The sequence below is a fragment of the Rhinopithecus bieti genome, unplaced genomic scaffold (genome assembly GCF_001698545.2).
Source record: "Rhinopithecus bieti isolate Rb0 unplaced genomic scaffold, ASM169854v2 scaffold_3447, whole genome shotgun sequence".
NCBI classification, from domain to species: domain Eukaryota; kingdom Metazoa; phylum Chordata; class Mammalia; order Primates; family Cercopithecidae; genus Rhinopithecus; species Rhinopithecus bieti.
Genome location: NW_016804116.1, coordinates 83,247 through 110,579, shown reverse-complemented (window position 1 = coordinate 110,579; position 27,333 = coordinate 83,247). Strand labels below are relative to the sequence as shown.

Below are 27,333 nucleotides of genomic sequence, written 5' to 3'. Positions count from 1 at the left end.
CAAATACACAGGCTAAGAAAATCTGAAATGTAGTAATAAAAGTATATGTAAATATAGACAAAATCTTCATGTGCCAAGCAGTGTATACAGGAAGTGGATGGAAAAACTGACCACAGATGAAGATACCTTGGAGAAGGAACTGGATTGAGATCCACTCAGGGACCTTGGTCAGAGGAAGCTCCTGAATTCTTCTTGGGAAAGGGTCATGTTAGGGGTTGAATTGTGTCTTTCCCCCTAAAAATATAGGGAACTCCTAACTTCCAACACCTCAAAATGTGTCCTTATTTGGAAATAGGGTCTTTACAGATTTAATCAAATTAAGACAAAGGCATTAAGGCAGGTCTCAACCCAATATAACTGGTGTTCTTACAAAAAGGAAATTTGATCACAGACACACAAACAGCAAAGATGATGTGAAAAGACACGGAAGACAGCCATCAATACGCAAAAAAATACTTAAGGCTACCAGAAACCATGGGAGAAGCCTCAGACAGATCTTTCCCTAGAGCCTTCAGAGAAGGCATGGCCCTGCTGACATCTTGATTTTGGCCTTCTGGCCTCCAGAACCATGGGACGATACATTTCTATTATTCTAAGCCACCCACTTTGTGATATTTTATTATAGGAACCCTAGGAAATGCATACAGGTTGGCAGTTAAAACAGATTAACACTTGCAGTCGACTTTGGTATTTGTCTTCCCTACGTGCATTCCCTTGTCCTCCTTGCTGGATGGGTCTTAGAAGGAACAGAGGGAAAAGAAGGGAGCTGCACAGGCTCATGGATGGGGCTTCTTGCCACCCACTGGGTGAGGGGAAAAGATTCTGCATCTCAGGAATGGTACAGGCTTTGACACCCAACCTGGGTTAAATCTTAGCTCCATTTACCAGCTATATGGCTTTAGGCGAATGACTTGCAATTTTCAAACTTCAGTTTGAAATAGGAAATACAACTTACATTATAAAGAATTCTTAAGAATTATGCTTAACAAGGAGATAATCTATGTAATGCACCAAGCACAATGTCTAGTGACTAGCAGGTGACCTCCCAGATGTGCGCATGATTCTGAGTCACACACCCAGAATACCCAAGATTTTTTTTTCCTTCTCTGGAAGAATCAGTCCACTGAGCATAAAAGAAACAACTAGACATGTTCTCATCAAATTGGTCTGCAGTCCTGTCATTTTTACTTTGGAGCACACCACAAACCATTTCTCCCCATCGTCCCTTCCTTAAGTTCCCTGAATTAAAGCAATAGCTCCTAACTGGCTCCCTACCTCCATTCTTTCCCCATCCTCCAATGCAGCATTCACAGAGTCACCCACCAGAATTATCACTCTAGAGCACGGGCTGGTAAACTACTGCTCATGGGTAAATCCAGCCCACTGCCTGTTTTTGTTTATAAAGTTTTATTATCACATAGCCACACTCATTTGCATATTGTATGTGGCTGCTTAGGCACTATAGTGGCAGAGCTGAGTAGCTCTGACACACTGTAGGTCCACAAAGCTTAGAATACCGACTATCTGATCATTTACAGAAAAAGTGTGCCAGGCCCTTGGTAACTTGCCATTCCCTTCAGTGACTTGCTTCTTATACAAAACCTACATTGAGTAGTTGGCCCTTGCCTGTCCTTCCTGGCTCATTTCTCTTTTATTTATTTTTTGAGACAGGGTCTCATTCTGTCGCTCAGGCTACAGTACACCATCTTGGCTCACCGCCAGCTCCACTTCCTGGGCTCAAGTGATTCTCCCACCTCAGCCTCCCAAACAGCTAGAATTACAGGCTCACACCACCATGCCTGGCTAATTTTTTTGTATTTTTAGTAGAGATGAGGTTTTGCCATGTTGGCCTGGCTGGTGTTGAACTCCTGGGCTCAAGCAATCTGCCTGCCTCGACCTCCCACAGTGCTGAGATTATAGGCATGAGTCACCCTGTCTGGCCTCCTGGATCATTTCTTGCCACTCCCCTATGTCCCACTCTTGCTGATTGAGTCCCCCCAAACACCACATGTTGCCTCCACCTGTAACATCTCTACTCCCTTTCTGCATGAAAAAATTTCACATATTCTTCAAGATTATTTTTAAATGTCCTTTCCCTCTGAAGCCTTCCAGACCTATTCAAGGGTCAGGCACTCCTTCCTCAGAGCTCCCTTAGCACGCTGTGACATCCCTTCAATAGACAGCATGTTGTAGAGAGTGAATATGGGTCTACAGATCTTTCTCCTTTGCTGGACACCCCCAACCTAAGCCTCTCTCATTTCCTCCTGGAGCACACTGTTCTTGTCCAGGATAGCAGTTACCAGTTTGTAATCATCATGTATTTTATCTGTCTATTTATGTCTTAAATGCCCACCCCTAATAACTGTGAGTCCCGAGAAGGCAGGAACTAAGACTATCAGAATCACCATCACTTTACCATCACCTAGCCTGGAGCCAGCCACGTAGTTGTTCAAATTATTAAATGAACTGATGATTGGCTAAACGCAGCTATATATATATATATTGGATATATAGTAGTATATATATATATATATAGAGTTTTTTTTTTTTTTTTTTGTTGGTTGACTAATAATATCAAATACAAGTGAAAGAGAATCTAAGGTACCATAGCTGTTGCTTTATGGGCACACAGGGTACTGCCTCCCAAACCCTTTTGCACCCTGCCACAATCCAGAAGATTGGATGGGCAGAAGCACCACTGTAGCTTAGATGTAGATATCTGACGCATGTATACAGCCCTGTGCACTCATTTGTGGGAATCAGTGTGGAGCGTGTACATAGGCCTTTTTCATGACAGAAAATTCAGACCCTGTGGAATAGGAATAAAGCCAAGTACGGGATTATGTAACTTCACTGAACCACATTTGTGTGGAGTCATACAGCATCCCAGCTATATCTTCCTGGGGAAGCACTTCCACCACTCCTTGTCTACTGAGGAAAAGTGGGGCAGAACACCTGCAGCTTCTTCTCTCCAAGGGAAGAAGGAGGTCCCTAACGAGAGTGCCCTATGTGTCCATCACACCCACACCCAGCCAAAGGGACTCTGCACATGCCCACATCCAGGTGAGAGACCTGGCTGGGAGGAGAGTTGGGAGGGGTCTGGCAGGTATGATCCTTCCTTGCCTCCTACAGTGTCCTCCAGTACCTTCAAGCTGTCCTCCAGGGAACGTTCAAGCTGGAAATGTGACTCTTGAATGATGCACTGTTTACTTTTCCTGACACCTGAAGGCTCAAGATCAAGCGAATAATTCAGCTGAGCTGCTGCTTTGTGTGGGGAAAGAAAAATATCCCAAGGCCATTTCCCCTGTGACCTTTTGGATTCAGGATGGTGCCCTTTGGGAGAGCCCTTTCCATAAAGGCCCTCTGTGAAAGTGTGTGCATTTCACTGAGATGTTTCCAAGAAGAGCAAAGATGCCATTTCAACCAAGGCAAATATATGAAGTTGGCAGCCAAACCCTAATTCCAGCTCTAAGCCTCAGGGATGTCAGCACCATGAACACGAACCAAGGCAAAGCTGAATTTCTTGTTTAAGTCAGGCTTTTAACCCTCTATGGTATCTGCCTCTGGTCTGAACAAAAGAATCTTAAGTATGAAAACAGAGATTGTCTTTGCCCCTAGATAAAAACATCTTCTGGGATGGCTTCTGGGAGGCTCTGGGATGCAACCTCTAAGCCTGGTAACAAAGAATTTATAGGAAATGCCCATATTTTTCCATTATTAAGAACTTAAATGGCAGTGGTCAAATCCTCTAAGGTCATTCCAAGCAGAGGGTTGTCACTCCGGTAAATCTCATAACGGGCCTTTCATTTCCTACAAGATCTAAACAACTCTCTGTCTCCTCTCATATATTTGTCTTCATCCCCAACTACCTTTCCCGTTGCTCAGAGAAGCAGGTGTCTCTTCTCCAGTCCAAAGCTGGTGTCTCCTCCCCACAACCCCACTATGCTCTAGGTCCTCTTCCTTCCTCCTGAAACCTTGGTGCTGCTGCCATCCTTACCTCTAGGTATCTACACAGCAGATGCCAATTCCCCATGCCTGAAGTGGAGCTTCAGCACATCATGCTCTCTTGGAGAATACTTTGAGGCAAATTCAGTGGATGATATACTGAATGCACCTGAATCTGACATGGTCTGGACTTAACAATAAGTGAGTTGTTAATGCCCACCACTGGGCATTGTGAAAGAAATTTTCTCTGCTCCACCTAATAAAAGCTGAAGACCTGAAACACCTATCCAGAATTTCTATAATGATGTCCAACTATCAACATGGAAGCCATCCAGAATATGAAGAGAAATATTAGAAATCTGTGTGGAAAAGAGAAGCGAAGATGGAGACACCTCTCCCAGCATGCAGAGTCCATTTGTGGTCACTCTCTATAACATGTGCTGGTTGGATAGGCGCGGTGGCTCACGCCGGTTATCCCAGCACTTTGGGAGGCCAAGGTGGGCAGATCACGAGGTCAGGAGTTCAAGACCAGCCTGACCAGCATGGTGAAACCCTGTCTTTACTAACAATACAAAAAATTAGCCAGGCATAGTAGCGTGTGTCTGTAATCCCAGCTACTTGGGATGCTGAGGCAGGAGAATCACTTGAATCCAGGAGGCAGAGGTTGCAATGAACCAAGATTGCGCCACTGCATTCCAGCCTGGATGGCAGAGCAAGACTCTGTCTCAAAAAAAAAAAAAAAAAAAAAAAAAAAAAAAAAAAAAAAAAAGTGCTGGTCTTTTCCATCTTTAAAACACTGTTTCTACCTAATACCTCTAGCTGCTATCTTTTCTCTCTTGTTACTTTTACAGCCAAACTTCTAAAAATAATTGCTAAAGTTTGGTATGTCCGCTTCCTCACCTCACATTTGTTCATCAGCTCCCCTCATCTGTTAGACTCCCCTCACCAAGTCGTCAATAGCTTCGGAATTTCCAAATCCATGGACATTTCAGATCTCTCGTTCTTCCATATCATTTGAAGCTGTTGATCCCCCTCTCCTGGAAACTCTCCTCTTCCACATCCCAGTCTCCCATTTCCTCCTGCCTTTCTGCACATCCCCTTCCCTGTTGACTTCACTGGATCCTCTCCTTCCTTCCCTGAGGTCAGTGTTGTGCCCTAGTACCGCCATTCTCAGAAGCAATCTGGCACAGGCCTGGCATCCTGATAGCTGACTTAAAATCCTAGGTCCATGACTTATAGCTATGTGACCTTGGGCAAATTACTTACCATCTATCTCTGTGCCTAGGTTTACTCAGCTGTAATATAGGTAAAATAATAGTAGTACTTCCTAACAATGGTTGTTGAGAGGATTAATACACATAAAGTGTTTAGAACATACAGTACACACTCAATAAACATAAGCTATTATAATTCCTCTTTCCATACTCCATAACCCTCTGTAACCAACTGATCCACACCATGACTTCACTACTTTGGTTAAAGTTTGCTTGTGGGCCAGGCACAGTAGATCACACCTGTAATTCTGGCACTTTGGGGGACTGAGGCAGGAGGATCGCTTGAGGCCAGGAGTTCAAAATCAGCCTGGTCAACATAGTGAGACCCTGCTCTACAAAAAGTTTTACAAATTAGCTGGACATGGTGGCATATGACTGTAGTGTCAGCTACTCAGGAGGCTGAATCAGGAGGATTGCCTGAGCCCAAGGGTTCAAGTTCAAGACTGCAGTGAGCTATGATTGTGCTGCTGCATGCCGGCCTGGTCAAAAAGTGAGACTCTGTCTCTTAAAAAAAAAAAAAAGTGAGCTTTCTTGTAAATCTTGAAGACTTTTCTCCTGAATGTCAAACCTAGAAAACATCTGCCCACTAGCCATCTCTCCCAGACTATCATAATACTTCAAACTCAGCATATCTGAAACTGAGTTCATCATCCTTCCTATAAATCCTGCTCCCTCCTCCCCGTCCCTTCTCTCTCCTAATGAATAGTCCCACTATCCTTCCCACTGGCTGCCAGGCCAAAATGTCAGAATCATCCTAGACTCCTGCCCCTCCCTTACTCCCCCGTTCAGTCAGTCACCAAATCATGCCAACTTTATTGCCAAAGGCTTTCTTAAGTCTGCCCAATTCTCCACCCTAATTACCAGTGTCTTATTAGGACCTCATTATTTCTCACCTAGATGGTAGTAAGTCACAATAATATTAAAAATAATACTGGCCACTAGTATGACATGCCAATTACAAATAAACCACTGTAGTAGACATTTCACATACTTTATTGTATGTAACCCTGACTACTATGCATGTCACCCATAAGGGAGGAAGTAGAGTCTGCTGTTTTCAGATAAGACAGAGGCTCAGAGACATTTGCTAAACAGCCCAAGTTACAGGGAGTGTGGCTAGGAAGGAGGCTGAGATGTATCTGACTCCAAATCCCAGGCTTTTTCATCCCCTAAACTGCAATAACATGCTAACTGGTCTTCTTGCCACCTATATTATTCTTCTCTAATATTTACTCTATTGCCAGAACAGTATTAGAACAAAACTTTGACCCAGTCTCTCCTCCGTGTGAAATCCTGCAGTAGCTCCCCACTATCTTCAAAGTAAAATTCCAATTCTCTAGTAAATTCAGATGTGGTTACCTTGCCCCTTCACAAACTGACTTCCTTTGTCCCCAGCCATGCCTATCTGCCTTCCCTTCTTGAAACAGCCCTGGCCTGCTCACCCGGACATGCTGGACTTCTCACCGGCCCATCTGCCTAGGCTCCACTTCTCTCATCAGTCTGGATGCTCCATCTCAGCCTCTTCGATGCATGTTGTCTTGGACTCACCTGCTCTCCAAGCTGAATTTAGGTGTCCCTTCTGCGGGTGCATGTAGCACTCTGTGATTGCCTCTAGTATGGCACTTTAGGGTAGTACAACATTCGTTGACTGAGCATCTACCATATGCCAGAGTTTACAGTAGGCTCTGGTGATTTGGGAATCAACAAGACATATGTCCTGCTTTCAGAGAACTTACTGTAATGAGAGATGGACAGCAAAACATTGCATTACTATCTCTGATTCCCTTGTCTGTCTCCACACTGGATGCTGAGCTCCTTGGGCACAAAGAGTATCTTGTTCATCTCTGCTTCCAAGGCCTGGAACTGTGCCTGGCACACGAGGGTGTCAATAAGTGTTGGCAGCTTGAGCTGAGCAGAAACACCAAGGTCACCAAGCTGTCTCTGTGAACACATGAGCACACCCAAAGGGACACTCTTACTTTCATGTGTGTCTTTTTCAGACTAAATGTCTGAGTCATTGTCTTCTGAAGTTCCCTGAGATCCTACAGTGCACCCTGCGTTTGACATGCAGCAGGGTCTAACACTGGCGAATGCCCAGGCTAACCATTCCTGCCCTGTGTGACTGACCCACTAGGAGATTAAGGGACCGAGGCCTCACAGCAAGTAAATGGCATTGCTGACTCTCTTCCAGTGCTCATTCTATCTGCTCTCAGGTTCACAGCCACATTTCAGTGCAGCAAAGAAGGATGCCACTGTCAGAGGTTGCTCGGCCAAGTGGCACTCAGGATGGGGGCACTCAGGAAAGAAATGCACCCTTCTTCCAGTAAGAGGACCTATCCGCCTCCTCCCATGGGCTGCCACGGCCTGTCTTGTCTTGACAAGATGAGCATGTTTGTGGAGGTGCCCACAGAAAGACAGCTTTAGGCAGCCCTTTTGATTGAAGTCCCCTTGCAGAAACAAGATCCCCTGAAGTCTGTTCCCTGCAGCTACCGCCGGCCCCATCTGAATGACAAGGGCAAAAGGGGGCAGGGCAAAAGGGGAGAGGCTTAAATTACAGCAGGTGTTTTGTAAAAAGTCTTCTTTTCTTTGCAAGTTTATGGTTGCTTCTCTACTAAGCAGCATTTCCCCCTCCTCTCACCATGGAGGGCAAAGTGCAGGCTGCCTTAGTGATCAAAGACAGGGCAAGAGGAGGAAGAGAGTTTGTGAACCCCAGAACAAAGAGCGTCTCACTTCCCCCAGGCACAGCCTCAGATGCCAGGCTGGGGAGAAGGAAAGGGGGAAAAGTGGGGAGGAAATGGCCATTCCTATCCCAACCACAGTGGCCTATACTCTTTCACCTCCTTTTTTGAAAACAGATTTTCTAAAAGTATCTTTGATGATAACAGCTCTCTGGAGACTATCTGGAGCAGGATAAAGGGCTCAGAGTTTGGTGCCCTGTACCTGATCCTGGCTCTGCCTTTTAGTTGTGGGTGTGACCCTGATTCCTCCTCTAATACAGACCTCAGAGGGTGTTTGTCAGGATCCATGCAATAAAGGCAGCTAAAGCCCCTAGCACAGTGCCTGGCACCCACCCCAGGTTATAATTGATCTCTAGGAACCACTCCTGGGACCACTTCCCTGGAGGAAAGATGGTCCCCAGAAGACAGCATTCTTCTCCCTGTCTCTAATCCCTGATCACTGGCTGGACTGAGTCTTCTTCTGTACTTATATCTTCTCTGTCATGGCACTAATCCACCATACTGTGTTGCGTGTTTTCTTGTCTCTCTCTTCCTTCAGACCATGAGCATCTTGAGGTCCAGGAATGGGAATTCCATGCTAGAGTATTCATTCACTCATCTATCACTTACTAAGTGCCTCCTATGTGCCAGGGGGTCACTAAGTGGTGAATAAATGAGTAAAGCCTGGGGATGACCTATAAAAGGACCTACATCAATTGTCTAATCAATAAGCATATGCACCCATCCTCTATGGGGAGCGCAATGCAATCAGCACATGCAAAAGGCTTTGGGCTTAAAGAAAGACTGCAAATGGGAATGCAATTCCCAGGAAATGTGTCAATCCTAATAGCTGTTGATCTGCTGGATCCCAGGTTGGATTTTATATGAAACAAACTTTAGCATCAAAACTCAATCTCTCTCTCTCTCTCTCTCTCTCTCTCTTCTCTCTCTCTCTTCTCTCTCCTCCCTCGATACACCTGCTCCTCACTGCACGCGCACGCCCTCCCCCACTGCCTCCCCCCCTTCCTTCCCTCTGTTTCCCCATCCCTTTCTAAGTCTGGAGAAATTTAGCAATTGCTTAGCAATTCATACAGACTTTTGGATGCTCTAAAGGTAAAACCCAGACTCTGGAGGGGCCCCTCACACAGCTCATCAGCTAGGGCTTTGAAAAGAACACAAAACAACTATCCACAACCTCCCAGCTCAGCTTTGTTTTTGATGTGATTTCTTTGCTTACTAGAGACAGTGTCCCTCCCTGACCCGTGGGCTCTGGTCCCACTGCCCCAGGACGAAACAAGGCCAGCAGAGATAAGAGGCAGAGCCACTATTCAGAGCTCAGCACACCTGAGCTTTAAATGCCCACTCCATTGTCTCAAAACAGTACAGAGACAGACTCCTGGACTGGCAAAATGTCAAAGTCACTTCCCCAGGCCCATCTCTGTCCCCCAGCCCCCACCATATGCCTACATGTCTTCCAGGCCCTTTCTTGACTCTTACACATGCTGTTTCCTATTTGTAATGCTCTTTAATCACCAGTCCCTTCAAACCCACCAAGCTCCCGCTTACATGTTAAGGCCGAGCTCAAACATCTTCTTTCTGATGCCTTTCCTGACTCTTCTAGCAGAGATGGTGCTGGTTCCTTTGAGCTCCCAATTCTCTGCTCAGATATCTTATTCTATATAACACACTCTGATGATCTATTCACATGGCCAACATATGTCATGGACTGCAATCTTGATGGTACAAACCAGGTCTTTTTCATCTTTGTGTCTCTAGCACCTGCACAGAGCTACTTATTGCACGTGTATTCCAAGTCCACACTAATACCTCAAGATTCTGCCACCACTCTAGTCTGACACCAAATGCCCTTTACAGCACTAAACAGGGTTTCACGCAGAGTCAAACAACAGAGTGCATTTCACAGAGAATGCAGCTCAAGACGTAAACAGGGTAAAGTGTATCTCTCTAGAACTAGACACACAAAGCAGGGGCCAGCTTCATCAGAAAGTCTGCTGCAGGTCAGTTAAGAGGTGCTACCCAAAGTGGCAGCCAACAAGATGTGACATCAGAGGCCTCAAGACCTGGCACCAAGCCTGACATTTCTACCCCGGGCTAGTTTATCTTCTGTGCCAAGCTACAAAAGCCTCAGTATAAATACAAGGGATGCCCAAACATCTTGGGTCTCACTTTTACTCAAGTCATTCATATCCTAAAGAAATTTGTTTCTCAGGTCAGTCAGCTAGTGACCTAGGAGAGGAGATAAAGCCAGGAGACAGTATGAGTCTGGTGTGGGAAGGGGAAAGCAGTGCTATAGAGCAGTGGTTCCCAACCTTTTTGGTTCCAGGGACCAGTTTCCTAGAAGACAATTTTTCCACGGATAGGGGGAGATGGTTTCAGGATGAAACTGTTCCACCTCAGATCATCAAACATCAGATTCTCATAAGGAGTGCACAACCTAGATCCTTCACACATGCAGTTTGCAATAGGGTTCACACTCCTACGAGAATCTAATGCAGCTGCTGATCTGACAGGAGGTTGGAGCTCAGGCGATGGCCTGTTCCTAACAGGCCAGGGACCAGCCAAGGGTTTGAGGACCCCGCCGTGGGGATCTGAAGAGTCTTGGATGTCAATGGACAGGAAAGTTCTCACCCTACTCAACCCTCAAAAGCAGCACTTACTCGAGTGTTTCCCTGGCCCCTAAAAAACCCACAAGGCTTTACACGCGCCAGGTGACCTCATCCCACTGAAGTTTTGGAGACGACCTGCCAAAACAAGCAAACTCAGGGGGATTACAGCTGTGCAGGACAGCTGTGGAGGAAGCCAGAGTACACAAATGTGCAGGTCTTTGTGTAAGGCAGTCTAGCCCACAGAGCAAGTGGCCCAGGGACTAGCAAGGAGTGGGCTCGGCTTTAAAAGCCAAGGCTGCATTAGAAGCAATAAAAGATTCCAAGTTAGTTTAGTGATCAGTTGTAACAAAGTATCCAGTGTAAAACACAACTTACCAAGAGGATCAGTGAATGTTTTCTACTTCTCCAAATCTGCCTCTCCAACAGAGAATTTAATATTTAATAATATGGGTTATTAAATTCCCTTAGCCAGTTTTACCTTCAATAGATAAATGAACCTTACAATACGTGGAGAGAAGGTGTACTTTGCATCTGATCAAGTATAATGTGGGAGATTGAGCTGGTGGCATTTATTCATCCATCCCTCATTCATCAATTGGTTTCACCAATATTTACATGCTAGGTGCACACTGCAAAGGGCACATGCTTGGTAAGGACAAAGCTGGGGTCACAGAGTTTTTGACCCCAAGTGTACACCTCTCTCCTCCAGGCAGGTGTGTGTTGACTCCATCCCCCCATCCCAAAAAAAAAAGTTAATGCTCTTCTAGCCCTGACTATGTACACTTAGGCTCAATTTAGCATAAAGATCAGTGGTGCTGGGAACTAACCCCAATGTCCTGCCCCTCTGTGGCTTGGGGCAAAGCAAGGAGGCAAGGAAAGGAACAAGAGTTGTAAAAATAATGGCATAGTCTTAAATCACAAGCATGACGCAGGTGGAAAACCCAGTGGACTTAGGCTCTCATTAATGCACTTAACAAACCTTATCTCACATTAGCTGAGCACTTACTATATACCAAGCACTGGGCTAAGCCCTTTACCTGCATAGTGTGAAAAGTATGTGTTTTCAAATTCAGATGTCTGTGTGAATCTTGGCCCTACCACTCATTAGCTCCATCACTCTGGGCAAACTGCTTAGCCTCTCTGTGCCTGTTTCTTTGTCTGGAAAATAGGGCAATACCAGTAGTAACTGTAAAGGACATTACAGGGTTTAAATGAGTAAAAACGTATAAAATGCTGAACTTGAACCATGTCCTGCAATTAGCTAGGCACTCAGTATTAAGATGAATGATTATTATTCCATTAGTTAGTCATACTAGTCTGCAGAGAAGGTATGCTATTTCTTCTTACCAAGAAGGCTTTGCGAGACTGAGTCAAGTTGACCAAGGTCAAGTAATTAACTTTTAACAGAGTTAATAAGTGGCAGAACTGATATTTGAACACAAGAAGCCTGACTCCAAAGCCTGAAAGCTTAGCCATCATCATGAGCATGAACGGCACTAAGTTAGATTCTAAGTATGTAAGACCAGGGGAGAGAGAAACAAAATACTACAAGAGAGATATATTTAAAAAAAAAAAAAAAAAAAAAAAAAAAAAGGGGGGGGGGGGGGGGGGGGACAAAGGTAAGGTTTCCTCGCAACCTGGGGCAGGGCAGAGAGCAACAAAATTGTCTGTAGGAACTGAAGAATGATGCTTCACCCAAAAGGAAACTTGACTTCTAGTCTCAAAGATTGATTGCCAGCCGAGGAGGAAGAAGGGCATTCCAAAAAGTCAGGACCTAGAATACCAAAAGAATAGTGGGTTGAGGGAATGTCAGGAACATAGAGGAAGTGGCATAAGGTGAGGTCAATTGTGAAGAGCCATGTGTACAAGGTCGGAGTTTACATTTTATTCTGTAAAGACAGTGATTGTCAAACTTTAAGATGCAGAGGAATTGCCTTCAGTGCTTGTAAAACACCTGCAGATTCCCAATTCCCATCCTTTCTGTTAGCAATGGGGAACCAACAAGGGTATCAAGGCAATATAGCAGATGACCTGCTGTGGATTTGGCAACAGAATTCTGGCACCGGAATGGAGTGAAAGACAGGGACAAAGACTAATATAATCAGCCAAACTACAGCAGATAAAAGGATGAGAGCTGGAAATAATGGCACTCTTCATGAAGTGATACATTAAACCTGGGCTTCTTAACCTCAGCACTATTAACATTTTAAGCTAGATAGTTCTTAAACCCTGGAAGCAGAGAAGGGGAGAGGGAAGATGTCTTGTGCAATACAGGATATTTGGCAGTATCCCTGGCCTCTACCCACCAGATGAATGAGATCCTCTTCTGCTTACATGATGACAGCCAAATATGTCTCCAGACATTGCTAGATGTCACTTGGGAAGTAAAATCAAAATTCCAGTTGAAAACCATTACTTTAATAAGCCCTAGCATCCCTGCTTTACGGATGAGGAAATCCAGCTACAGAAAGGTACAGAAAGGCCCCAGCCAGGATTCAAGCTGGGGGTCTCACTCCAGGGCCTGGGCTCTTAGCTACTGCGCTTGACTGCCTTTATGGAAAAGAGATTCAAGCCAGCCTTCTAAACAGTATTACACATTTTGTGACAGACCAGATGCCAAGAAGGGGATGAATTAATAAGGTTCAAAGGTGAAACCTCAGTGCTTGCCGCTGAACTCAGAGGACAGTATCTACTAAATAAGTAGTTTGGGTTTGAATAGAATCAAGGTGTATTAGGGCAAAACGGAAAAAAATCTAGTCCCTTGTACTGTGAGCAAGGAGGTGGGGGGTTGGGGGGACCGTTCTTGCTCAAACTGACAAAAGGAATCTTCTGTAGGGCTGGACTTGAAGTGTGTGTATGGTATAGACCAGCTAGGACCCAAATCTTGGCTGGGCCCTTTCCTAGCTAGCTGTTTGGCCCCATCTCATTTTGCCCGTTTGTAAAATAGGGGTAAGAGTCCCTATGCATAGGCTTGTTATGAGAACTCAGGCAGTTAATAAGAGCAACATGGCAAGCCAGCACGATGTGGTTGGCACTCCTCTCCTTCCAGGACATCCTCATTTCCTCCATGCCCCAACGCGCTCCGTATTGCGTGCCAACACCTCCCCTTACCCCTCAATAGTAGGGGTGGGGACCCTCATGCAGACCCCCCAGATAGAGCGGCGTGGACTGCGCGCCCCCCTCCACCAGCAGAGCGTCCCACTGGGACTTTAGGGGGCGCCAACAGCCTTTCACTCCCCAATTCACTCGGCTTTCGGGGTCCTGGGGGTCGCCAAATGCGCGCGACGAGTTGGCTGCCCCCGAAACAAACCAGGTAAAGAGTCCACGGTGCAGCACGTTCTGCAGGTCCGCCCCCCGCAGGTTTGGGATCGAAGCCAGTCAGGCTCAGCCCAGCTCCCACAGGCGCAGGAGAGAAGCGCCAGATTTGGGAACGACCTGCTCTCCGAAGCTGGGCTGCAGAGGCAGGGAGCTGAGAGTTGTTTTATCCAGAAAGAAGCAGTGGGGCGAGAGAAGAAACAGGAAAGTGGGAGGAAGACGAGGCAAAAAAGAAAGCGCTGGGAAGCAGAGTTCCCTGTGGGACACAGCCTGCAACACCTGGGCAGGGGCTTGGGAACAAAGCAGCGGCTTCAGGTCAGAAGTGCTCTGGGTGTTTCCGAAAAGAGGGCGCTCCGGAGAAGCGGAGTCCGCTGGGGATGCCGGGCGCCCCAGAGCCCAGGGTGCGCTCTCGGGCGCCGCTTACCTTCGCTGGGGCCCCGGCGCGCACTTCCGGGGACTGGGCTCGGGGCGCGCAGGGCCGAGCAGGGGGACCTGGAGCTGATCACCGAGGGGCGGACGCGACAAAGCGCTTTCCGGCACCAGCACCTCGGAAAGGAATCCCGCCGGAGGGGCCGCCGGGGTCAGGGCTGGCCTGGGGACGTGGGGTCCCGGCCTGGGTGCTCACGGGCGGCGGCGCCAAGCCCCGCAGAAGCTGGAGGAGCCCGAGTCAGTGGGAGGAAAAGGTTGTCTCATTTCCTTCGATCTCCCCCCTCCTCCACCCGCTTGGCTCCGGACCTGCCCTCCCTCTCCCCCGCCCCCTTCTGCAAGCCAGCGGCCCATGTGGGCGCCCGCAAGACGCGAAACCTGAACGGCTGCAGCGTGCGGCACCTCCCTCCGCGCCAAGTTAGTTCACGCTCCCAACTCCCGCCTGCCTCCCCGCGCTGCCGACTGTCTGCAGGGCTGGGGAGGTTCCCCATCGGCAGTCCCCATCTATCCCGGTCCTCCAGCCTTTCCTCCTGCTGGGACGAGCCCAGATTTGAAAGCAGACCTCCAAGCCCCTGCCAGCATCCATCCTCTCATTCCTGTCCCGTTGCCTGCTTTGAGCCTGTATTCAGCCACTGAACTCAGACAGGAAATAACCACTTACTTTGTTAAATTTGATCAACTTTTTTTTTTTTTTTTCCTGAGTGGGAAGTTAAAGCCTGATGCATAATCTCGAAGGAATGTTCATTTTTATCGGAAGAAATGCAGCTGAGGCCTGTGTTTGGCCTTTCTCTTTCAGGGTTAGGGTCTTGTTTGTTAAAATCAACAAGTATTTATTGAGAGTGATAGGCGCTGAACTGCGCGATGGAAACGCAGAAACAACCAGAGGGACACCCTATTCCTAGACAATCGTCATAGGGGGTGACTGCAGGGAGAGAGCAGGTCCCAGGATGCCGTGGTCTCTTAAGAGATGGGTCACGGAGTGAAAGAGTCTTCTACTGAATCAGAATAAAAGCATGGACAGAGGGAAGACAGAATAGGAAAGTCCTCAGGAGGCGGTCTAGCTAAGAACACGGCCAGGGCAGTGAGTGATGGTGGGAAACGGGAGGCGGGGTAATGTGCCAGTCCCTTAGGAAAGGAGAGGAGCTGCTAGAAGCAGTGGCAAGATCTGATGCCCAAGGGCTTGAAAGGGAGAAGATGAGGAGAGGATGAAGGAGAGAGATAACTCCCAGGCCTCTGGCTAGAGTAGCCAGTGACCAAGTGGATGACTAGAACCTCAGAGTACTTTCTGGAGCCGCTACTCCAAGTGTGGTCCAGAGACTGGCAGTACTAACACCACATGGAAGCTTGATGGAAATGAAGACCCTTGGGCTGCACTTGAACCACTGGATTAGTATCTGCAGCTTAACAAGATCCCTAGATGATTCAAATGTGCATTAGAATTTGTAAGCACTGCCCACTAGACCACTGACTGTATATTATACTGTATATTAGATTGACTGTATATTAGACTATGGAGCCCTGGGTGTATATTAGAAACACCTGGGGAGCTTTAAAAACCAATAGGAGGCCCCAGCTCCACCCTCACAAATATTTCTTTAATTGTCTGGGGTGGAGCTCCCACATTGGTTTTTTTCAAATTCTCTCAAGATGATCTCATACAGCCAGAGATGAGAGCCACTGTTATAGACTTACTCAAAAGCTACTTCATTTTACCTTGAAATGCTGCTGTTCAGAAAGGAAAACAATGCCTATCTGTAGATGACAATGTAAAGACACGTTATCCCACTCTCATGCAGAGGCAACTGGTCTGGCAGAAAGGGCCCTTGTTTCCTAAACTAATCAGGGAACAAGGTTCTAGCCTCAGACATCACTAAATTACTCTCTAAACTTGAGAAAGTACTCCCCTCTCCAATCTCTGTTTCCTTATCTGTAAAAAGAATACACACTTGCCTGACTCCGAATTCCACACTCTGGCATGCAAAGTGCCATCATCAGAGCTCCCCCTAACTCTCCAGCTTTCCAGCAGGCATATGGAGAGGCTGTGTTGAGAAGTGGGGTTTCCTGATATAATACTATGTGTGTTAGCCAAGGGCACAGCCCTGTATGAATATCAGAGATCAGAGGTTTGTGTGCCGAGCACAGGAGCACACATACAATCAGTGCTCAGTAAATGTGTGTTAATGAACTAATTAGTAAAGAAATAAATAGGGCACAGATGCCCCTGTTGGGACGAGCCCAGATTTGAAAGCAGACCTCCAAGACCTCCAAGTGTTGGTACTTAGTACGTGCCATTAGGATTGAAAGCCACTTCTGTAGGAAATGCAGAGACAAATGTGTAGACTTTCTTTAGACGGGCCCTAATCTTGAGCCTATTCATTTGCCCCCCAGGCTGGAGAAAGGACAACTGGAAGCACTCTGACCCAATCTAGCTCTGGATTTAAAAATACTACCACTACTAAGAACTGCTAATATGTGTTAGTACTTAGTACGTGCCAGTCACTGGGCTGTGTCTCACTTATAAACATTGCCTCATTTTATTAAAATGAAGCAGATACTGTTGAACCCCCTACACTTCAACAGATTTTGGGAATCACAGGTATGGAAAGACTAGAGCTGCCATCTAGATTATCTCCTGCCTCTGGTTGTGCAGCAGGACAGAAGTGTATCCGTTGCTAGCCTGAGAGCCCCTCTTGGGGTTCCTGCGGGTCATTCTCCAGAACATGCATCCCTGCATGAAGGCCAACATTGAGATAAATGACTACTTAAGGATCCTACAGAGGCAGATTCTACCAGGAGCTATGTCAGGGAGCCTATGGGTTATGGCTGCACCTTGGAAAGAAACCCCTCAAAGCTATTAACTTCATGCTTGCATGCACACGTGTGTTCATGTGTGTGTGTATGCTTTTAATGAGAGCCTCTTAGATACCAAACACTATGCCAGTCCTTTTCACATACATTTCTTTTAATCAGTACAGCATCTTGATTGGCTAAGTATTCTTGTTCTCTTATTTTATAAATAAGAAAACTGGAACAACATGAAGATCTGTTCATCTCTGTAGCCCAAGTTCCTTAAGTGTACATTCTATTGCATCGTTGTTCATGTCCACCACCTCTGCCTACCCCATTCTATGAAGGTGAGAATCTTCATTTCAAGTCCCATTCACTTGTTATGGTTACAAGTCATTGAAACTCTCTGTGCCTCATTTTCCTACCCACAAAATAAATTGTCTTTGGTTGCTGTTTTCTGAAGGTACTGTGTGTGGCTTCACACTCTAGGCTGAGAGGCAATGAAGGGAGATAGCCCATAGACTGTTAAGAGAAACTGAAAACACTGGGTTGATTTATTCCAAGATGAGAGGGCCCATTGCTTCATTAATGGCAAAATTATTATAAAATAGAGAAATAGCTATTTTCCATTTCTAGGGAGACATATTTATGGAACAGTGCCAAATATCAATGAAGACTTTAGGTCAGATGTGAGAAAGGGGCATTAAACCTCTACTAGACTAAGGAAGATTCTCAATGACTACCTTTTGAAGCTGCCTATCCTGGTCTCATAGGGTCTGCTGGATAGGCCTTCAGGGTGGAGGTGGTCAGGGAACACAGGAGAGGTTGGAATGCACAGGCTGATACAGGAAGGGCAGAGGAGTAGGGAGTCCATGTGCACAGGCACAGCGTACAGCTCCAGATCTAACCAGAGATGAAGAATTAGAGGAAGAAAAGGGTTCATCCCAGGAAACTAGGATCTGCAGCTCAGGATCTCAAGTAACCACTTCATGCCTGGTTGCAGGCCCAAGGCTGAGAGCTGGAGCTCGCAGTGCGAGCAGCTTTTGCAGATGTGGGCAGGTAATGCCAGCAGAGTGCACAGGGCTCCCATGGTGCTGGTGGTCAGAGCAGGGAACCACAATCCCCCCACCCTGGTGTTGTGGCCAACAGCACATCCAGTTCATGGGAAAACTCTAGAAGCCAGGGCCCCTTCAGCTAATACAAAGAAGATGTGATAGTTTTAACGCTCAGTGAGTGGAGGCTGTGGCATTCCCTCAGTGGCACAAATGTCGTGATGACAAGATTTGATAGGAGGATCATGTTCCACCCATGTCACCACTGAGCCCTATCCATCAGCTACTGTTAGACAAGACTCTAGCCACATTCCTCTTGCTTCTGCTTCCAAAACTCCATCTGCATTTGCATAGCAGTAATTTGATGATTTTACACAAAGCTCATTGTGGCAAATATTTACTAGTTTTTGCTTCAAACAGAAATACAACCTCAGACTTTGATTACCCCCATTTTACTGATGAACAAAGACACAACACCCAAAGGCAGCCAAAAACAAAAACAAACTGAGTTACCAGTTGAGCAAAGGTGAAACCCTTAGACTCCTATGGTTTACCCAAAAATAATGAGCTGCTAAAGGCACTACCAGATGCTTGCGGTGAGAATATGTTCAGATATGTCTTCAACCAAAATCATCTGGCACTGTGTAACCCATGTGTCTATCAATGCAGTTCAGCTTACCTGTCATTTCCTGGAGACTGCCTGCCCTGCACAGAGAACTGTCCTAGACACCATAGGCAACCTTGCTGCACAATATACTCAGTTCTCACCTGGGGCATGTTCTGAAATCACAAGCTGGACTCCATACCAGACCAACTGAATCAGAATATCTAGGAGTAGGGCTTTTTTTAAAAAAACTTTCCAGATAATTACAATGTGCCATTAGGATTGAAAGCCACTTCTGTAGGAAATGCAGAGACAAATTTCAAACAGTAAGGAGTTCAGTCTAGTAATGGATGATCTTCAAACATCACCAGGAGAAGGAGAACATCAAACTGCTCTCCTGTGTGCAGAGTATTAAGACAATGCCAAATGGACAAAAATCCCTGGACTTTTCTCTGCCATAAGTGAGTGAAATCATCCCCACGTGGTAGGATGTGGGGATTTTCCTATCCCACAAGGTAGGAAATCTGGTTTTGTCCCAAGAAAGTACAAATGATTGAAACCAGAATCCTTGCCTGCTTCCACTATGGCACTGCTATTTACAAGAAGCCTTCAAACTTCCAGCTCTTATTAATTCCAGAAGTAGTAAATGATCTCCAGGAGTGATGGAGCAAGGCAGGCATGTAAAGCGAATAATGGAAGACAAAGGAAATTGCCTCATGGCCTGATGAGAGGCTAATGGATGTGCAGACAGAGACACCAATGTGTCACCATTAATGATGTCACTTTAGGAAAATCAGGAGGCCGAAAATTTTTTTTTCATGCTTCGCCCTACGGTCATTTCCTATCCATTCATCTTAACAAAAGTGAACCTGAAAAGAAACTGTACACTTGTTTAAAATGTTAGTTTGGGGAAATGAAGACGACCTTTCTCTTTCTCTCTTTCTCCTTCTCTCTCTCTCTATCTCTCTCTTTCTCCTGTTGTCTCACTTTTGCTATTACATTTCCTAGCAAAGTAATGGGACTTCTGTTAAGGTTCATGGATAGTCATTAACCAAGTGGCATTTACGTTCACTCGTTCATTCCACGACAGCCTGCTGAAATGAAACAAGTTATTTGATAGTATTAGCTACTAACATCGCCTAGACACCAAAGGTCAAAGAATGCGGTATGCCTTATTTATAGTACAACCTTTCGTCAACTTTTTATAAGGTCTAATGGATGCATTTAATTGCCAAATAAATCAATGTTGACAGTTATACCCCCTCTGCAATCCTAGATTCCAGATACAGGCAACCAAATTATAAAAACCCACGTTCTCCAGTCCTTGTCTTTTTTTTCAGAAAGCAAAGTTTTACCTGTACAAAGGAATATGAGAGGATGCCAGGAGCACAAGTCAGTTGTTCAAAAAAACTTTTCATGGAACTAAAACCTCCAGGGAATATAAGCCACACAGCTAAATTTCCACATGCTCTAATCACTTCTCTCACCTTTTCAAATGTGTAATGTGCCCGAAAAGGATGAAATATTGAATAAAAATCATCAATTAAGTATCCTCTTTATCTGTTCTATTGTGGAGTGGGGGTTTATCTCGTTGAATTATTTCCTCACAGGCCCTAGTCAGAAGAATAGAGATTTAAATACTCCTGGATCAAACACTTTATCTCGCTTGGTGTAACAGAGTAGAAATCAAAAATTTCTCTAGCCAGTTGCTGCTGCCCAATACAACATTTCTTCTGATTAATGATAGACTTTTAATCAAAACATATTCACCATTTCAACCATAAACATAGCTTAGTATACAGTTTGCTTCTTTATTATTATTATTTTTTTCCATTTTCTATAGGGAAATTCTTATGCCCAGGCTGACACCTCCTCTACATTTTTCATCTTGGCGAACAATGTTAAATAAGCATAAACAGAACTTAAACAAATCATCCATACACAACACTCTCTTTCTAACCAACAGGAAGCCACTGTAAAAATGAGAGATTTCAATTATAAAAAATGAGACAATGGAACTATGAAACATGCCTAGAGAAAATGCCAATAGTTGTTCTTTAAGAAAATTCAAGTTAGATCCCAAGTCACAATATACATGGGCCCCAAAAAGTTGGGAATAAGATAAATATTTTTAAAATAAGATAAATCTGTCTATTTTTATATTGTAAACACCATTGACTTTCATTATAAAATTGAGATATCCTACTACATTTTAATCTCATGACCTGTTTGAAAAATTATCCTGCATGTCTAGGAAACTATACATTTTTTAGAGAAAATGGATACATAACAGTTTGGAATAAAGTGTAAGTTTTGAGTTAAAATAGCTCAACCTCATAGCATACCTGAACTGGACACTGAATCCTATGTTAGGGTTCCATTATGAGACTGCCTGCAACTCTTCCAAATTCCTCAAAGACTTATTTTCTGTAACTCTATGAAAGGTGTCAACTTGAGAAATTAAGAGTAATTTGGTTTGAAAGATAAGTGGGCAAAACACAGGACAGACAACAAATCATACCGAGCTCTTAATCTCCCTGAAGAGTGTACACTAACCAGAACAGATTATTGAGAGGATCCCAAACTTCTGAAACCCCCATAGTGAATGCTTTTAATCCATTCTTTGATTCATAGATTTCATGGTTGCAAATTCTAGAACACTGTATCCTTATGCACAGGTATGCTAGATCTAGTAAAACCAACTGGATGGCAATGTGTCCATGTCCCCAGTGCCCAAATTGGAGTGATTTCCATTGCTTAAACCAGTGTCTGCGACCAGCAACCAGTTGGTCTCCTGTGTCTGAACACATCTGATGGAGTTTGAGATCTACTGTAGATGTAAATAGGAATCTAAGATTTTGATCCTAATAGAAGAGCTAATAAATGAAAGGCTGATTCACTTGCTTCATTTTTAGTCCACACTGGGAATCTGTTAAATTAGCAGGTTTGATTAATATATTAACAATACAATACTCTTGATTTATTTTAAATGGCTTGCTATACTTCCCAGAAGCATAAGGTTTACTTATAATGAGATGTGCAGGGCAACAGAGCTTCCTATGACTTCAAACTCCCTGGGCACATGGGAAGTTTGGTCTGGGGGGCTTTTCTCTGTGCCAAAGCCCCTGCTTGCCAGACCCTTCCTCCTCATCCTTATTTCCTCTCTCCTTCTCTTTAATCTTCCCACTGCCTCCTTCCTCTGCCTTGAACATACCTGAAGCTCACCCATGTTTATGTTAATAATGTATTATTATTAGGTAATCAATAATAAATCATTGTTACTAAATAATCAATACTTATATACATGATTAAAATTTAATAATTTAAATGATATTTAATATTAATATTAAATTATAATTATTAGATAATAATAAATAATTATTAAATAAACCTTCAAGATTCTGGACCCATTTCTAGATATTGTGCTTTTTTGATTTTAATTTTATTTTATTATTTTGGGGTCATAGGTGATTTTTGATTACATAGATAAATTCTTCAGTGGTGATTTCTGAGATGTTAGTGTACCTGTCACCCGGGCAGTAGACACTGTACCCAGTGTGTAGTCTTTTATCCCTCACCTCCCTTCGGACCTTCCCCTTCAAGTCCCCAAAGTTTATTATATCATTCTATGCCTTTGCATCCTCATAGTTTGGCTCTCATTCATAAGTGAGAGCATACAATATTTGGTTTTCCATTCCTGAGTTACTTCACTTAGAATAATGGCCTCCAGCTCCATTCAAGTTGCTGCAAAAGACATTATTCTGTTCCTTTTTAATGGCTGAGTAGTATTCCATGGTGTACTTACACCACATTTTCTTTATCCGCTGGTCGGTTGATGAGCACTTAAATATGCAAAGATATGGGACCATAGTTTGCAATTGCAAATTTCGCTGCTATAAACCTGCATTGCATGTGTCTTTTTCACATAATGACTTCTTTTCCTTTGGGTAGATACCCAGTAGTGGGACTGCTGGATCGAATGGTAGTTCTACTTTTAGAACTGTAAGGAATCTCCATACTGTTTTCCATAGTGGTTGTATGAATTTACATTCCCAACAGCAGTGTAAAACTGTTCCCTTTTCATCACATCCATGACAACATATATTGTTTTATGGCTTTTTAATTATTTAATTATAATTTAATATTTTAATAATTTTTAATTATTTCTAGATATTTTTCTTTACTTAATTCTTTTCATAACCAAACTTCTCAAACAAATGGTATTCACTCGCCTCACTTTCTTAATCCCCTTCAATCCTCAGCTCACGGTAGTCTGGTTTTTGTCCCCAACACGCCACTGAAACTGCCCTCATTAAAGCCCCCTTTGGCTGCCTCCTGCTAATGCTCCTCATCTCCCTGCAGTACTTGCGGCTGTAGCCACACCCCCCCCCCCCTCTCACTTCTGTGCTTCTCCATTTCCTAGATCCCCTCCTACCTTTGTAATCATTCCTCCTCTGTGCCCTTCTTTAACTGGCTTTGCTTGGTAACAGACACATCTGTTTGCTTCACTAAAATGCTTCAGGGGTTGCCCACCTCTTACAAGATAAAATCAGGTCTCCTTAGCATGGAATGCAACATCCTTCAGGGTCAGCCCCTACATATCTCTCCCAACCATTCTGTACCAACCCATCTTCTGCTTCAGCTATGTCAACCTTTTTGCAGTTTCACAAACAGGTTATGCTATTTCATACTTCTGTACCTTTGTACAGAATGTTCTTGACTCCACCCCCGTCCTCCACTAAGGAATTCCAGCTCATCTTTTAAGACTGAGGACAAAGGTGAGCAATTCTGGGAAGCTTTGTCTGCCCCCAAACAGAGGCAGCAACCCTACCTGGGTCCTGGGCATCTGTGACACATTTTCACTGTAGAGCTCTGCACTCTGTTACATCTCCCAGATCTGAGTCCTGTGAGGGCAATAGGTTCTTGTTCATCTCTCTGTCTCAAGTTTGCACACTGCACCTACCACATGATTAGTGGGCAAGAAATGCATGCTTCTTTTACTTCTCTAATTTAATATATTTTGCCCTGAGCTTCCTATTCATTTCATAGAAAGTCTTAATTTCAGTTTTTACTGGGGCATGTCCCCTCCCCAGAGTCAGATGGAAGTCCAGAATCAGGTAGAGGTGCATGACGCAGAGCATGCAAAGAGACTCTACCTAGTCACCACATCCAGGCTTGTTTTCCAAAACACCATGGAGCCCTGAGGCAAGTTCTTCTGAGGCTTGGGCCTTGGAGATTCTTTTCACAGAAGTTCTCAAGGTCACAGACCTTAATGTTTAGTTATTTCTTCCCCAGTGCCACCTTCAGCCCCTCAGCTGCCCTCATTGTTGGTGCTGTTGGAAAGCAAGATCCAGATGATCATACTTCAAGGGCACCCCAGTGACTCTATTCTTTCTCTCATTTTCAGAGACTCCCTTAGTCTCCAGTCAGGGTGCACACCTTCAGAAATACAAAGCTCCCACTCCTGCCCATCACAGAGCAGCACGATTCTCCTCAAGGTGCATAGGGAGCTGAAACAAAAACAGAAATAGGGATGTCTCCTACTGGAAAATCTGTTTTCAGCCCTGCAATGAAACAGCTCTCAAAGACAAGGGCATGACAGGGTCTTGCTACCTTTTTGAGGCAAAGAGTACCCTCAGTGAAGAAACTAAGACACAGGTAAATATCTCAATATATTACTCTGCCATATAACCACCCACGAATTTCTTTGTTTACTTAATTAAAAGCATAAATGGCCATGAAAACACAAATGGAATTGCTCTCCCAAAGAAAGACACCTTTACCTGGCAGCCCTCACCACTCGGCCTAATCCTCCTTCTCATTCCTTCCCTGAGGAGGAAGCCCTAAAATGCCTGGGATTCCCTGTCTGTGGCCCGGGAACACTACTCACATGGCCAAGTTTATTTGAGCTGCTGACTTGGGCTGCTGACGCAGGGTATTTGCAGCTGCTGCACTAACCCACTTTTTCTCATGGATGATTTTAATCTCTTTAATTTTTGCCCAGCCTGTGAGAAAACTGAAAGCGTGGTTGGGAGGGGGCGGGAGATAGACGTTACAGGTCATGAGCTGAGTGGCAGCTAAATCCTGTGGGAGGAAGCGAACGCGAGTGTAATCCTTTCAGGAAAACAAGTATTACTGGAGAGGAGAAAGCTGCCAATGTAACTTTGTTCCAAGAATAAATAGCACATTTTCCCTCAGTGTTTGCTTTTCTCTCTTTGATCCTCTTGAAGCCCTCTGGAAATGCCTGGCCAGCAATTTTTCTCCCTTCTGAGGCTGGGGAGAAGGAGCCACAAGCACTCACTTGAGATTCCTTAAATGAAGGCGTATGGAGGGGCTCCCAGGCAATGCTGGAGCCCTGAGGCCTGTGGAAGCCCCAGATTCAGACATTGTCGTGAAGTTTAATTACCACAAATATGCCACGGTGTTTCCAAACATGCAGTCATCATGCCCAGAAGCAGTTTAAAAGGGAATAATAATAGATAGGGTATACCTGACTAAAGCCACTGGGAGCCATGGGAGTTTGAAAATGGGAAAGGAAAGGCAAAGCTCAAGTGAGTTAATGTTTAGCTTTGGTCCCAAGCAAAATAAATGCCTGCACACAGTGAGGCTGACAAGAGCATGCCCTCACTACAGGGAGTTTATGGCTCAAGTGCTCTAGAAACCACAGTCCTTAGTTACTCACATAGTTTCCCCTTCTTTTCCCAGATAGTTTTATTCCCAGGGAGTTGCAGGCAGGGCAATGCCAATGAAAGATGAAAGCCATGCCATCAGATAGACTTGCATTCAGTTTTGGTTCTCCCACTTACTAGTTGTACTAAGTGTGACAAGTTAAGTACTCAGTGTCCTCATCTGTCCCATGGGAATAATAATACTTCTCTTACAGGATGGTCATGAAGAATATATGAGATGACGGATGTAAACATTTAGGATCATGCTTGACTCTGAGTGTTCAAATGTCAATTCCCTTCCACCACTGCCTCCCCATAGCATCATTCAAATCAGAAAACACTTACTAAGCACTGATTCATGGAAAGACTTATAGCAGGCTTATGCAGGAAGCCAAGTATAAAACCCACTCAATAAGAAATGACATTCGAAATGAAGATTCAAACCTGAAAAGTGTCAAATAACAGGCAAATGTGATGTCATAAAACTGCACATGAGACACTGATCAATGGCCAGTCCTGACAGTCTGTCTTAGGAATCCCCCAGAGAATTGAGATAGCTAAGTAAAGCTTTGTGGCGAGGGCTGGGCTTGCTCTGGACAGAGCAGCAAGGAACAGCTAAGAAAAGGCAATAGACTTATTTGACTTAAGTAGGTACACCTTAAGGGATTTTGGGGAGATATCTGGAAAGGAAATTGGGAAGTCTGGTGAGTTAAAGATGATGAAAAATTCTCCATCACTCTCCGCATTGACAGATAGAGTCTATGTCTCTTCTTGAATCTGGGCAAATTCAGTGGCTGCTTAACAAATAGGACGTGGCAGGAATGATGCTGTGCCAGTTTCAGACCTAGCCTTGGAGAGAATCAGTAGCTTTTGCTTCCTGCTTCTGGCTACTTCTGCTCTGTAGACACTGCCTCTTAGAATCTAGCCATCATGCTGTGAAAAACCCAAGCCAAATGGAAAAGCCACGTGTGACTCTTCAATCAAAAGCCCAGCTGAGTTCCCAGCCAACAGACAACAATAAGAACAATCATGTGAGTGACCCATCTTGTATATTCCAACCCAATCAAGCCCCAGATGACTGAAGTCCCATTTGCAGCAGAAGAACCACCCAACTGATTCCAGTAAACCCACGGAATTTGAGAGACAATAAAATGTCACCTGCTCTTAGATACAAATTTGGCGGTGGTATATTGTACAACACTAAATAACTGACACAGGAAAGGATTCATGTGAGGCATTGAACATCAAACACCATAGTCTAAATTCATCACCATAATCATAGAAACTATTAGCAAATGATCACTAAATGCCAGACACTATGAGGTAAGTTTTTATAACTTTCAAAACTTAACCTGCTTATACACCGGATAAGTAGGTACTATTATTCATATTTAACAGTCAAGTAAACTAAAATTTAGAAAGTTTAGAAATTTGCTCAAGATTTTACAGATTTTATAGCCAGAAAATAGTAGAGATGAGATTCAAAGCAGTTATATTCTGAACACTCTCAAATCTGCCATCTTGTTTCTACAAGGTGAATAAGCAATGGGCGTACTGATAATCTTGACAGATACAAACAACTCTCCAGCTGCAAATTGTCAACCAGTTTGAAAAACCACAAGCCGCCTGGGCTTGTCAAATAATTCCATGCAAAACAATGGCAATAGTTTTAACTCTCGTTGTTCAGTGACTGTATAGGTGTATAAGACAATTTGGGATGAATAAAAATGATGGGTTTATTTAGGAAAACAGAAGCCACTTGTATTAGTTACCTATTTCTGTATAATCACCCCACAAAACAAAACAGTAGCTTGTAACAACAATGATCACTTATTATCTCTCATGGTTTTGATGGATCAGAATTTAGGAGTGGCTCAACTAGGAAGCTCTTAGCTTGGGGTCTCTCAGGGAGTTGTAG

General features: G+C 44.5%; 1 protein-coding gene across 3 annotated transcripts in view; it reads right to left on the bottom strand.

Moving 5' to 3' along the window:
* The window catches only part of EVA1A (eva-1 homolog A, regulator of programmed cell death), a 74,794-nt gene extending 59,856 nt beyond the window's left edge, over positions 1 to 14,938 (bottom strand). The window contains exons 1-2 of one of the 3 annotated variants that reach the window (XM_017864163.1): positions 14,867 to 14,928; positions 14,303 to 14,530 (exon numbers count right to left, since the gene is read on the bottom strand). The gene's annotated coding sequence lies outside the window, so the exon portion shown is untranslated. Of the gene's footprint in view, positions 1 to 14,302; positions 14,763 to 14,866 lie in introns of those variants that run through there. The other 2 variants (XM_017864184.1, XM_017864157.1) reach the window with 2 other exon arrangements.
* Positions 14,939 to 27,333: the final 12,395 nt, after the last annotated feature.